Genomic DNA, 13,191 nt, shown 5'->3' on the forward strand with positions numbered 1-13,191 from the left:
ATGGCTCTGGAACCCTGGCACTGTTATAACTTGGTGGGAAGGGTGTGGTGGGGGGAACAGATGATCCCACTGTCACACAAGTTGTAAATGGAAAAGCCACCCCAAGCTGAGACCCAGCTGCATCATCTGCAGGGAAGAGAAGATCAAGGGTGACACTCCAGGTACTCAGGTCTAGGAAAGACCCACTCTACCTGGGTTCCTAGCAGGTACTGAAGTTTCACAAACAGGCCCCAAGAGGCCCATCAGGGTCAAGACACACCACACCCAGGGAACATTCAGAGACACCTAATAAAATCTAAGGGCATGGGACAGACCCAACTGCAGCAAGCCACCCATTGAGAGCCATGGGCCACCTGGCTGGGAAGATGCACTGCCCAGGAAAGGGCTGAAGGGCAGCTTTTCCTAACCTGGGAGGTGGTGCCTTGCAAAGCCTTTCTACTGCAGCCACGACCCTGAACTCCCGGGCTATACAGTTGACTGCTGACCAGCAGGAACAGCTGGACCACTGCTCGGAAAGAAGATGATGGCCTATGGTGGCAGAAGCTATTAAATGTAAGCAGACTTCACAGAAGTTCATGAGAAACAAAACTAAAAGATAGGCAAATAAAATCCATCCATTCAAGGGTTTCCATGCATCTAAAATTTCCAGAAAATTACATTATGAAAACACAATGCATAGATTAAAAAAAATTTTTTTGGTACCAAAATAAGCTTACCTTTTTTTGTTTCTTGAGGTTTTTTGGTTTTTGTTTTTGGGACTTGAAAAACACACATTTATGCTACAATGTGGGGTCAAATGTCAAATTCAAAATCCGGAAGTGTTCAGATGGTTAAGCTTTGCTTACACAACACTAGAGCAGTGTGGAGGCTGGACCAGCAAGGAAGGCCTTGTTGTTCTGAAGACAGACCAGTCCCCAAGTGCCTCTATCCCTGGGTCTCCAAGCTCTCTCCTCCTGTTCCCTGAGCAAGGAACCTGGCTACGGTCTGTAACTCCCACAGCAGACAGAGCCTTCAGCGTGGGCACCTACAGTAGGGTTAAAGAGAGGATGGGTGCAAGGTCCCCAGAACTTGTGCCACCATCTAATGCTTTCCCAGGCCATAAGACGGGAGCTGAATTGGAAGTGGAGCTGTGGAGACACAAGCCAGCTCCCATATGGGACATTGCCTCCCCACCATAAGCAGAGGGTTAGCATGCTACACCACCACACCAGGCCCTCTGTGTTGATCTTTATTTCAATCTAATTTGCTAAATCCCAGTTTAAAGATGGGGAACTGACCTCCAGGAGAAAAAGGACTGCCCAGAGTCATGTGATGAGTGTGGACAGAAGCCAGCCTGGGCCTCGTGTCAGCCCCATGGCATTCAAAGCCTGGGAACCTGATAAGCAAGCGCTGCTGCTGCTGCGGTGGTGACTCCGGGCGGGATCTGATCTGGAGAGAATCGCAGCCCCTGGCGGCCAGCAGATAAGAAGGCGGTGCTTCTAAGCCGCAGTGGCTGTGCAGACACGTTGGTAAATAAACAAATTCTGATTCATGCACTGGCAGATACCAGAACGACTGTGTGGCTCATTGGCCTGCATTTAGCTGGCTTGGGTGGTTGGAATATGGGGCCGGGGAGGGCTTTGGAAATAGCAATGACATCATCGCCCGTGACACCTGCATCCTCCCACAATGGACCTGGCTGCTCTGTTTTGTATCCATTGTCCTGCTTAAGCACACCCTGGGAGACAGCTGGTAATGGCTCCAGTTCCTGGACCCCTGCACCCACGTGGGAGCCGGGATTGAGACTTCGATCTGGTCCAGCCACAGCTGTTATGGACATTGGGGAGTAATGAGTGGATAAAAAAATCTCTCTCCATCTGTCTCCCTATCTTTCAAATAAAAAGTGTAAAAACATTTTTAAAGATTTATTTATTTTTGCAAGAGTAACAAAGGAAAGACAGAGAGAGAGAGAGAGAGAGAATCTTCCATTGAGTAGTTCACTCCTAGGTGGCTTAAGTCAGGAAGCAGGAGCTTCTTCCAAGTTTCCCACATGGGTGGAGGTTCCCTCTTGAGCCATCTCCTGCTGCTTTCTCAGACCATTAACAGGGAGCTGATTTGAGGGTAGAACAACCAGGACTCAAAACAGCACCCGTATGGGATGCTAGAATCACAAGCAGCAGCTTTACCCACTCTGCCACAGCATTGGCCCAAAATAAATTTAAAAATTATTTAAAGATTTATTTATTTAGGGGTCCGGCTCGGTGGTCTAATGGCTAAAGTCCTCATCTTGAATGCTCCAGAATCCCATATGGGCACCTATTCTAATCCTGGCAGCTCCACTTCCCATCCAGCTCCCTGCTTGTGGCCTGGGAATGCAGTCGAAGACAGCCTAAAGCCTTGGAACCCTGCACCCGTGTGGGAGACCTGGAGGAAGTTCCTGGCTCCTGGCTCTGGATCAGCACAGCTCCAGCCGTTGCACTCACTTGGGGAGTGAACCATCGGATGGAAGATCTTCCTCTCTGTCTCTCCTCCTCTCTGTCTCTCCTCCTCTCTGTATATCTAATTTTGTAATAAAAATAAATAAATCTTTTAAAAAATATTTTTTAAAGATTTATTTATTTAGCAATGAAGCAGGATTTAGTTCCAATTTATTTTTAAGATTTATTTATTTTTATTGGAAAGGCATATTTACAAAAAAAAGGAGGAACAGAAAGAAAGATCTTTTATCTGCTGCTTCAATCCCAAAATGGGCACAATGGCCGGAGCTAAGCATTTCCAAAGCCAGGAGCCAGGAGCCAGGAGTCAGGAGTTTCTTTCCAGTCTCCTACAAGGGTACAGGGTCCCAAGGCTTTGGGCCATCCTCCAGTGCTTTCCCAGACAACAGAGAGTTGGACGGGAAGTAGAGTACCCAGGACACAAACTAGTGCTCATATGGAATGCTGGTTCTGCAGGCAGAGCATTAGTTTGCTATGCCACCATGCCAGCCCCAACAAATAATTTTTATTAACAAAAAAGGATACATGGGCAGAATAATGCCTCAGTGACCCCAGCAGGCATCCCCACCCTGGCCCTGTAAGTGCTGCAGCTGACATAGAAGGAGTTGAGTGTCCTGGTGACCCCTTCATTGCTCCCGGGCAGCCCTACTGCAGGAAGTAGAAACACCCCACTCCGCAGAAATCCTAAAATTCCCCAATCCCACCCTCCTCTCAGTGTCAAGGTGATCACAACTGGTGAGGTAGTTGTAGAAAAGTTTGGCTCTGCTTGCCAGCCAGTGGACCCCACAGTCTGTGCCCCTGGCAGAAGGAGGCTACGCCCAGGGCCCATGGTGGCCCACATGGCCACTTTGGCTCCACTGAAGCAGGTCTTCTCCTGTGCTGAGGGGGTCTGAGGTTACACAGGGGATAGGAGTGGCAGCCACACAGCAACTGTCCTCATTACCTGGAAATCACCACCACATCCACTTAACAGTAAACAGTACGGAAAACACAGTACGGAAGGGCTGGACAACTTGTTCAGAACCACGCGGCTGGAAGGTGAGGGACTTCACCTGGGACCAGAGGCGAGGCCAAGGCTGATGTGTAGCTGCCGCCCGACTGTGCTGTCCCCTGTGCGGGCAGCTCCTCCACTGCCCTCAGGTGACTCCTCAGGCCACAGTGCCCCACGAGCTTCGTATGTGAGACAGGTGCCTGTGCTCCTGCCACTTACTGCCCTCCTCTGTTGCTTCATTCAAGAAACACCTGGAGCCTGGCAATCCTTATCCTCCAAAAACAACCTCCCAAAGCAAAATGAGGAGTCAGCATTTCCCCCAGCCCACTCACCCATTCTTGGAGTTAAGATCTCTTCCCCACAGCCCACCTACTGGCCGCCCAGGTCCCAAAGCTTTGTTTGGAGAATGGAAAATCAAAGAGGTGGATAGTGTGGGCCCATTACTCCAGGATAGCAGGTAAAGCCATCACCTGCCACCTGTTGGCATCCTATATGGGCACTGGTTCCAGTCCCGACGGCTCTACTTCTGATCCAGCTTCCTGCTGATGCACCTGGGAAAGCAGTGGAAAATGGCTCAAGTGCTTGGGCACTACATGAGAGACTGAAAAAGGTGCCTGACTCCTGGCTTCAATTTGACTTAGCCTTGGCCATTGAAGCCATCTGGCAAGTGAACCAGTAGATGGAAGATGTCTCTCTCTCTCTCTCTAATTCTTTCAAATAGATATTTCTTTAAAAAATAAGTATAAAATGGAGTATAGTTGGACTACCAGGCAGAACTAGAGTTTCTTAAATTTAATGAACATTAATTTGAAGGTAGACTGGCCAATGTGGACATATTCTATCAGCCACATTTTGCTACCACAGAGGTGCAGGTATAGAGTGAAAGAACATGTAACCAAGGCTTCTCTCTGGGCAGGTAAACAGAGGCAAGAAAGCAGTAATAAGGGAGGGGTTATGGTTATGCAAGGGATGAATTATAGCTAGACCATGAACTTGGACCTGATTGTGGAAGGAAAAGCTGAGAGGGGGTGAGACATTGATAGAAGGAACAGATGGTGGGGGTCAGAGTGTTGGGAAGAATAAGCTAGAAGTTGGAAAGCCATGACCCAAGAGCACATGGCAAGGAATCAAGACTGGGTGAAATTGTGGTGGTCGGCCACAACAAGGCTAAGCAGTCGTGGAAGGCATGGGCAAGTGGGCTGGAGGACAGATCCTCGGGAGAAGACGAGCTCCCAGAGGTGAGAAGCGAGCATGCTGACTGGGAGCACCATGCGCCCAGGCGCCGGAGTGAAATCAGACAGCAGAACTGAGTGGTGAGAAGGTGAGGCCATATTTCAGAGAAATCACCAGGGAAGGGGGAGGAGGGCTTGGGGTGCACCTGTGACGACCACACTGAAGAGTGTAAAAACCCTGAGGCTTCACTGGTTCCCTTCCCTCCAAGACTCCAGCTGTAGCAACCTCTGGTCAGAACACAAATGCCACCAAGTGTGGGAGACGAATCTCCAGGTAACCCAGGGTCACTTGAGAGCAAACCAGCATGTGAGAGCAGAGAAACAGGTTCCCTGGGCCATGCTGTGAACCCAAGCCCTCAGAGGGTGGGCCAGCCCCTCCCAGCCAGGCAGCCTGGAGGTCTAGAGGGGTCTGATGGGGGCAGGTGGGGACTGGCCTGAAGAGGAGTGGCATGGAGGATGGTGGCGAGGTAGGGACAGAGTGAACAATGCAGGTACCAGAGAGAGGGGGAAGTGGAAGTCATGAGGCCTGGGTTACACCAGAGGTCCCCAGGGCTGGGTCTGCCATACTTACATTCAGGAGAAGCTGAGCTTTCCCTCCCCCCAATCCACCCTCTGGAAAGGGGAAAGGGGAGGGCTCACACAACCCAGACACCTGCGGCTATCCTTCAGAGTGTGTCCTCTCTTCTGTGCTCAGGGTCCCACAGAGTTCAAAGTCAGCCTGAACTTTTGAAAACCAAAGACAAGGGTTAATGCAATTGCCCTGGCCCCCCTCAAGTATCCCATCAGCCATTCCTTGAAAGCTCCCTCGCTCACTCAGACACCAGGTCCTGACAACTCATAAAATACCATCTCGTCTCCAGATCCACAGCCACCGTCTTAGCCCAGGCTCCCTCAGCCCTGGCCTCTACCATTGCCAGCATGACCCAGCTGGCCTTCCCATTTCCTGTGTCCCAAGAGGGCTCTTTGCAAAAGCGGCTGTGTCTTGCACCTGCCCATCGACTGTGCTGGCCCCCAGGGCTCTGTAGCTGTCATCCTAGGCAGATCCCAGGCCACCCTCTACCCCATCTCCTGCTCCCTCTCCGTCACTGCCCGCACTCCACCCACAGCAGACTGAGTCCCAGACACAAGGTGCCCACTTAATCCCACTGTCTCAGAGTGTTTCCTCATCCGGCTCCTCCTTTCAAGCCCTATTCACGGTCCGAAGACTGGCTCATTTGCTGTTCCCGCCGTGGGAGCCACATGCTTGCGCCCAGCGGGGACCGTGAGCGTGCCCAGGCGTGTGCATGGGTCTGTTCCCTTCTGTTCCCTGTGGGCGTGGACAGGCACTTACTCATCTCCATGTCCTTTCCCAACACCAGCACCATGTCCATGCTCGGTGTGTATAGGACTAAACATGCGGTGGCTCAGGGGGTAGATTCTGGACTCTCACCCCCTTACACTGCACGAAAGCCCATAAATACCGTTCAAGGCCACTAAAGGGCATGCAAGATTCTTGGAGGTCCTGTCAGTTATGCCACTGATTTCCACCCCGACACACACACACACACACACACACACACACACACACACACACCTCTGGGTCCCCAGGGAACAACTTGTCATTGACCTTTGTCTCTTCCCACAAAGGAGTTACGGAGGAGTCCCCATGGCAACCCTTCCAGGTTACCATGACGCCTCGGGCCTCTGAGCATCTTATGTCCCATCTAAATTCCCCAGCTTCTCACTCACAGCTCAGGGTCGTGGTTAGTATCCCCCTCCCAGCCTCAGGTCACCCCCTGGGGACATATCTCAGGTTGTCACTGTCCTGCAGCCTGAGGTGGCTCCTTCCCGCGACCTGCTGGAAGATCCAGGAGTCCAGGGTTCTCCAGGGTGAGGGGGTGCCCACTCAGGACAGATGTGGGGCTCCCTAGGACAGCTCTGGCGTGAGGTAGCCACGCATGTGACATCTCTGTAGACAAAGATTCCCACTTTGCCACAGAGAATGGAACAAACCTCGCCAGCTTCCCTTCCACCAAATGAGGGCACCCAGATGCCCCCATTCTGTGCCCAGCCCTGTGAGTCTCAGGCTGCCCATGCTCTCACCATCTCCTCTCCAAACCCATCAGGCTTTCCCCAGCTCTCAGCAAACTCCAGATCTTGGCCATCGCCATCTGCCCAGCTCCCTGGCCAGGGCTGGGAACACAGGTTCCCACACTCTCCCTGCCCAGCCTCCTCTGCCACCCTGAGCTTGTGCAGGAGGTGGGTGCTGAGGAAGCCCATGAGTCAGGCTGTGGGAACCGGCCCCACCAGTCCCAACATCTGTCCAACCACAGAGTCAGCAGAAACCCAAGCAGGGCGGGGCTGGAAAATGCCACCGCCATCACACTCTGTGGCGGGCAAGGCGCACAGCGCTTCCGGCACAAACCCAGCCAAACCCTAGCTTGGTAGAAGTCCTCCCTACTCCTCTCCAGGGTGACATCAGGCCCATGGGAGCATCTCCTCCTCCTTGCCCTCTGGGACGTCAAAGGACCAGAGGGCAAAGTGAAATACACTAGGACCAGGCCAGTGTATTTCTTTTTTTTTTTAAAGATTTTTTTTTTAATTATTACAAACTCAGATATACAGAGAGGAGGAGAGACAGAGAGGAAGATCTTCCATCCGATGAGTCACTCCCCGAGTAACCGCAATGGCCAGTGCTGCGCCAATCTGATGCCGGGAACCTGGAACCTCTTCCGGGTCTCCCACGCGGGTGCAGGGTCCCAAAGCTTTGGGCCTCGACTGCATTCCCAGGTCACAAGCAGGGAGCTGGATGGGAAGTGGAGCTGCCAGGATTAGAACCAGTGCCCATATGGGATCCCGGTGCGTTCAAGGCGAGGACTTTAGCCGCTAGGCCACGCCGTCGGGCCCCAGGCCAGTGTATTTCAAAGAATAAGTAGCCTAGGAGACGCAAAAGTAGAGCCATTAAATGCACAGAGAGCATGTCCTTACCTTGACGGTAGGGACAATTGGTCCATGGACCCCTGGGGTCAGGTGACACTGTACCAGGCAGGTCCCTGCCCATAAAGCATAGAGATTCCCAGCAGATCCTGCTAGGACCACCAGACTCAACTTCTCCCTTGGAAAATGGGTGCAAGGGGTCCCTCAGTGAACCAAAGAGCCTCGTGTGAACATCTCAATCATTGGGGCCTACGCATGTGTGTGTGCTTGCACATGTGGAAGGAAATTAGATTCACCATTCCCAAGGTCAAGTCCACAAGGTATCCTTGGTGTCAAGTGACAGGGAAGCTTGAAGTCTGGCACTACAGGTTGGATGAGGTCAACTTGTTCTTTTTACTTGATTTTCAGACATTCTAGCCTGCTAATGGGTGGCATGGCAGGCCCCAGGGGCGCCTCACAAACATCTTTCAGCACAATCCCTTCCCAGAGCACAGAGCCTCGGAGGGCCTGGCAGCTGCACACCACCACTCTAAGGATGTTCTTCCAGCAAAGCCAGGCAGCAGATAGGTCCAGCCAGCAGCCCTCCATTGCTGCTGGCCCTGTCCTTCCTGCGCTCTCTCTTAATCTCTCTCTCTCACACACACTCACTCTCTCTAACTCTCTCTCAAATTCTGCCTTTCCAGTAAATATTTTTAAAGTATTAATAATTCTGGGCCCAGCGTGGTAGCCTAGTGGCTAAATTCCTCTCCTTGCATGCACCGGGATCCCATAGGCTGCTGATTCTAATCCTGGTCGCTCCACTTCTCTTTCAGCTTCCTGCTGGTGGCCTTGGAAAGCAGTCGAGGACGGCCCAAAGCCTTGAGACCTGCAACCGTGTGGGAGACCCAGAAGAAGCTCCTGGTTCCTGGCTTTGGATCGGCTCAGTTCTGGCCATTGTGGCCACTTAGGGAGTGAATCAATAGATGGAGGATTTTTCTCTCTGTAAATCTGACTTTCCAATAAAAATGAATAAATACATTTTTTAAAATAGTAACAATTCTTAAACAGATTCAGGGTGGTGGGCAAGAGAGAGGTGCAGGATGAGGTGTAAGTCTAGTTAAGATTGTGTATTGAGCAATGTCCCAGTCAATCTCAGAAGGTTTCCTGGCTGGGCAGACCTTGAGAGGGGTCAGTTTGAACAGGAAACATAGAAGAAAGAGAGCTGGGCTGCAGAATGATTTACAAGAGCAGGGAGGTGGGGGCAATTGAGTTGGGTTGTGGGAGGGGGGTGAGGGCCAGGAAGCCGGAAGAGGCTGGTCTGGGTAGCACAGGCCAGGGCTGGGAGGCGGACGGACGCCCCAGCAGAGCAGCTGCAGAAGCAAGGGCCCCGATGCCAGGCCTGGAGACCATGTGCAGGGTCTCCTGGGAACATCTGGGCTTGCGGCACCCCAGCACCTGCCTGCTCTTCCAGGGTACAGCAGGACAGCTGACTCACGCAGCCAAGCCCATCTTCCCTCAAACAGGCAGGAGGAGCAGCGGAGCCCAGCCAATGCCCCAGACCTGGGAGGAAAGCCTGAACCCCTCTGCTGTGGGAAGGAGGGAAGGAGGGTGAGCACTCACCACAGGGTGGCACACTGAGGCCAGGGATTCCCTCCTCCACTACAGCCCCCCCAAGATGACAGCCAGTGCTCTTGTGCTCCGGCCACAGCCATGGCCATGGGCCAGATGCAGTTGGGAGCACTTCCATTTACACAAACAATTGAGCCTGCTGAAGTTGCTGCTATGTGCCCACATCTCACAAAAGACTGAGACAGGTAACTTGGTGAGGGTGGAGCTGGGATTGGGCCCAGGGAGCCAGAACCCCCAGACACTGTCCTCCCTGTCCCAGCCAACTAGGACCCGGGGCGACTGCTGGAGGTGAAGACAGCAGGATTACCTAGCCTGCCCCATCCCTGCTCCTACAGACCTTGTTGGGGGCGCAGCAGCCCAAGGTGCTCCAGGAAGCATCCAGGAGGTCAGAACACCACTGCCCCCACCTCAGATCCCCCAGCCTGTCTGCCCACCCTCCGGAGCAGTGGGGTTGTCTTTCGTTTTTTTCCGGAACACAGTGCACATATGACTTGCTCTGCTCAGTAAGTGGCAATTTGGGGGAAACTCTCTGGAATATGCAGCTGTTTGCTCCCTCATTCGTTCATGTAGGACACAGGTCCTCCCTGCCACTGCAGGTGTAGCTGCTACCCTCTTGCCACTCACTGTCTAGAGGCTCAGGGGCCAGTAGGGACCCCACAAGGCCTGGAAGGGACTTCAAAGCAGGGTTGGGCCCAGCCAGCAGCCCTCCCCCAGCTTGAGCCCAGTCTCACTGGATACACCCCTCTCTCCAGGTCCTTGCTCACCCACCAGGCCCCTCCTACCAAACCTTCCCCAGCTGCCTTCTCTTGTCCCAGATGTGGGGGAGCAGCTGCATAGAACCCTCTAGAAGCTGCAGGGACACCCCCCCCCAAGAAAAGACCTTAGACAGAGCCCATGTGTACCTTGACCTCTGTGGCTCTGGGAATGGCAGGGAGCCCAGGCTGCAGGATCCCAGGAGAAGTTAGGCCTCCCACCCTACTCCCCACCTGTGATTCCCACCTCACTCACCATCACACCAACCATGCCCACCCCGGAGTCACTGGCTGGGGCTCAGAGTAGAGGAAGGCAGACAGCCAGATGGAAATCCAGGCAGGGCTCTGTTTGTAGCCTGTGAGTCCACAGGAGCTGGTGCAAGCTGCAGGTGCACTGCCTCCCAGAGCACAGGATATAGCCCTCTGAGGGTATAGTGACTATGCCCTTGAGGACACTGCCAGCCCAGCTGGGGGTCACCGTGCCTCAAGCTTTGGCTGATGGAGCAGTGAGAAGACCCATGTTCTAGAGCAAGCCCTCCTCCCAACAGCCAGACTTTTCCCCTAACTTGGGTTTAAAGCAGGTTGTGATAGAGGAGTGGGGCGTGCCTATGGCCTGCAACCCTTGCCTCCAGAGGGGGCCCCTTTAAAGGGCAGGGCTTAGGGTGACACAATGGTCTAGCATATAAAGTGGCTACAGCACCATCATCCCATATGGGCTACAGTTCAAATCCAAGATGCTCCACTTCTGATCCAGAGCCCTGATAATAGCCTGGAAAAGCAGCAGAGAATGGTCCACATGCTTGGACCCCTGCAACCACAAGGAAGACTCAGAAGAAGCTCCTGGCTCCTGGTGTCAGACTATCCCAGCTCCAGCCATTGCAGTCATTTGGGAAGTGAACCAATGGATGTTCTCTCTCTTCCCCCCTTTCTGTTACTTTACCTTCCAAAATAAATCTAAAACATTAATAAATCATAATCACAAAGACCTAGATCCTGCCCTGTAACTGAGCCTCAGCTCCTCAGTATGTAAAATGGACCTCACTGGGCAAGCTGTGAGACTAGGGAGTGTGTGCCAAGTGTGTAACATAATGTCTAGCACACAAGAGGTGCCTAGCAGGTGCAGGCCACTATCATATGACTGACTTGTCCAGTGTCTCCTAGCAGAGTCCCCCACTCAACCTCTGCACTTGGGCCTGAGCAGGTGGGAGACATGGTGGAAGAGGGGTCTCTGAGTCAAATTCATTGCCCCCAAGCAGCAGTGGTATGGCCTTCTCCCTTCGTCCTCACTTGCACTCATCCTCTGGGAACTGGCACAGCTTGGTGGCCCCAACCCTGTGTGGCCCCAGTCAGCACTGAGCACAGGGCTGTGAGGTGGAGCACCCGCCCCACCTAGGTCCTCTCTCAGTTTTCAACTGAGAACAGCTTAACCTTCCAGGAGCTGCTGGGGTGGGGACAGGTGGAGCTGAAGTTCTAACAGCTGTCGGTGTGGGAGGGCTGGGCCAGGCACCCAGACTCAGCTTCTGGGAATGCCAAGGCCCTGGGGAAGTAATCCTTGGGGTGGGCCATTTGATTCCAGGGCAGCACCGGGGCCCTTCCTAGAGGAAGCCATGGGAGCTCAGGAGCTTGGAGTGGGCCTGGCAGTCTTTTTGGAGAGAGAACAAAGCCCTGAGGGTTGGGGAGAAGCTGGGTGGACAGAGAGGGAAGGAAATGCATTGAAGAGGTGGGGATGCGTATGGGCCACTTGAGGGAAACAGCTGTAGTATCACCGCTGGGAAGGAAGTTGGGGGAGACTGTGGAGTGGCCCCAAGGCAATCCAGGCACATCCCAACAGTAGTCTGATGAGTCTGCTGGCATCTACATCCCAACTCTGCCCACTTGGAGTTCACATGTGGGCCCTGCAGAACCAATGGGAACCATTGACAAGGCAGGGACAGAGACTTCCACAGGCCACAGGTCTTCCACACTCCCAGTCCATAGGAATGGGCTGTGGTTATCCCCCCTCCTTGAGGATGAGGCTGCCCAGTACTCTGGGCAGTGGTACTGTGCTCCAGTACCCTGGGCAGAGGCTTCCTCCAGGCCTCCCTTTCTGAGCTGCTCTAGTGCCCCTGCCACTGGCAGAACCCAGGTGGGTGGGGCCCGAAGGAAGCAGAGATGGCTCAGCCCCCTCCTCACCATTTACGCCACCCCCAGCCAGATCATAGCAACTCTGATTCGGGCCAAGAATGGCTTTTCAGGGGAGGATTCGGGGTGCTCCTCAAGCAGCCTGACCCTGGGGTCACAGAGCCCCAGCTCCCCTCCCAGCCAGTCAGCCTCTCTAAACTTGAGTCTCCACATCTGGAGCCTGGATATGTGTGCTGGGGACAGCAAGAGTGGGCCAGAAGACAACTGGGACCCCATACTGGGGTGAGAACTGTAGGGGAGCAAGGGCAGGATCACCCCCACAAACATGCCCCCCACTGCTGCCTTCTCAGTCTTCCTCATGGGGGCAAGACAAACCCCAGGTGGGCTCTCAGAGCAGAACTTTGCACAGATGGGTAAGGCCCAGTGGCCACACAGGGAACACACAGTTCCCATTCAAAAAGGAATGGGACTAAAGGGAGGTTGAGGCGGGGGAGTCCCTGGGGATGTGCTTGGGATGGTGGGTACAGCAGATGACTGAGGGGTTGGGCAGATCTGCTTCGGCCATTGCTGTTTCTCCGATGTTGGATTTCGTCTGTGGAAGGACTAGGAGATTGCGAATGCCCCACTCCTGAGCACACACCCCTGTCCCTCTATTCCTGGGAACACGTGGTCTAAGCCTACACACAGCTCTACTGAACTTGGAAGCGCGCGCATGCTGGGCTGGGGCCCAGTTGTACCACACACCTGGCCACTCCTTGGTGGTGGAGGTGGTCGGGCAACGGGGGACAGGACAGGGCCACCTCCCTGACTCTACTTAGGACCATATACTCTGTGCTCCGCTCCATGCAGGGCACTCTGCTGGGGGCAGTTCCCCACTGACCCCAGGGTGTCCCTTTCAGAGTGACAAGGGTGGGGCAGGTGCTGGGAAACAAGGTGTTCAGCCACAGTAGGCAGTGCCAGCATTCCATTATTACAGAACCAGTTCTAGTCCCACCTACTCCTTCCAATCCAGTTGCCTGCTAGCACATCTGAGAAAGTAGTCAAGGATGGGCAGAATGTTTCGGTCCCTGCTACCCAAGTAGGAGACCCAGAAGGAG

Source organism: Ochotona princeps, chromosome 10 (genome assembly GCF_030435755.1).
Source record: "Ochotona princeps isolate mOchPri1 chromosome 10, mOchPri1.hap1, whole genome shotgun sequence".
In the NCBI taxonomy this organism is placed as follows: Eukaryota; Metazoa; Chordata; class Mammalia; order Lagomorpha; family Ochotonidae; genus Ochotona; species Ochotona princeps.